Below are 1,430 nucleotides of genomic sequence, written 5' to 3'. Positions count from 1 at the left end.
TTTTATGTTGTTGAAATAAAATAATTACAATGAATAAGTCATTGGTCTTGCAAATTTCTATCATGTAATCTCCAGCATCATGTTTATCACCAAGGCTGTATTTTCCAACTACTGATCTTTCCGCTTTATTTCTAACCTTTGCATTCCAGACAAAAGTAATTGTCAATACATATTGATTGTATGTTTGATCAATATCAAATGGAAGACGTTAGTAGAATTCTTCAATTTCTTTATCATTGGTTTAAGTAGTTGTTGTGTAAATTTGAATAATAGTGTTATTAACTGGTCTTCATTGTAGGCATGTCAATATTATCCTATCACATACAGTGTAGTGCTTCAAGATAGATCTTGAAATGTTCTTTTTGATGACGATTTCTACACCACTCATTTTGAATTCGTCATTCCCAGCAGAGTAAACCGTATGATTTTCAGATTCAAAATGGCCATTAACAATCTATTTCCATTCATTTTAGTAGGTTTAATTAGTATACAAATCTAATGGAGACTATTCACATGGACCTAGGCAAAGAAATAAACAAGAGTTATGTTGGACTCCCTGGTGTGGCACTATAGTATAAGCATTGGATTGTGAAACGAAAGGTCAGTAATTCAGATCCACCAGTTGTTCCCTGGAAACCCTGTACAGGGTTGCTGTGAGTTGGAATCGACTCAAAGGCACATAACAGTAACAACAACAAATTCACTACATATGTGAAAATTGATTATGTAAAAGGTCAGTGTCATAATTGATGGTGTAAAATGTCAATCAGAATAAGGTCAGGGACTAACTGCAGGTCACACTATCAATTAGTCATATGCAAAATATGATGTTGTGTATATCCCACCTGAATTTAGAGACCTTGTTGAGAACAGATTTAACACTAATTAGCAAAGACTAGATGAATTGTGGGATACAAACAATGACCATATCCATGAAGAAAGCCAAATATTATAAAAATGCAAGAAACAAAGAAAGATCAGATTGGGTGTCAGAAAAGATTCTGAAACTTGCTCTTGAGCATAAGGAAGCTAAAACATAGAAGAAATGATGAAGAAAAAAAGCTGCATATTTCAAAGGGCAGCTCAAGAAGATGAAGTGTAGTTATTATAATGAAATCTGTACTGGAATTAGAAAACCAAAAAGGAAGAACACACTTGGGATTTCTCAATGTGAAAGAACTGAAAAAGAATACAATCCTTCACTTGCAATACTGAAGGATCCAATAGGCAAAATATTGAGCAATATAGGAAACAACCAAAGAATAAAGAAGGAATACAAAGAATTGCTATACCAGAAAGAATTGGTAACTATTCAACCATTCAGGAAGTGGTATACATTCAAGAACAATGGTGTTGAAGGAAGAAGTTCAAGCTGAACTCAATGCATTCGTGAGAAACAATGATCCAGAACTGAGAGAATCAATTGAAAC

This window comes from Chrysochloris asiatica, unplaced genomic scaffold (genome assembly GCF_000296735.1).
Source record: "Chrysochloris asiatica unplaced genomic scaffold, ChrAsi1.0 scaffold00036, whole genome shotgun sequence".
Lineage (NCBI taxonomy): Eukaryota > Metazoa > Chordata > Mammalia > Afrosoricida > Chrysochloridae > Chrysochloris > Chrysochloris asiatica.
The sequence above is the reverse complement of the archived record's forward strand: the minus strand, read 5'-3'. Positions refer to the sequence as shown.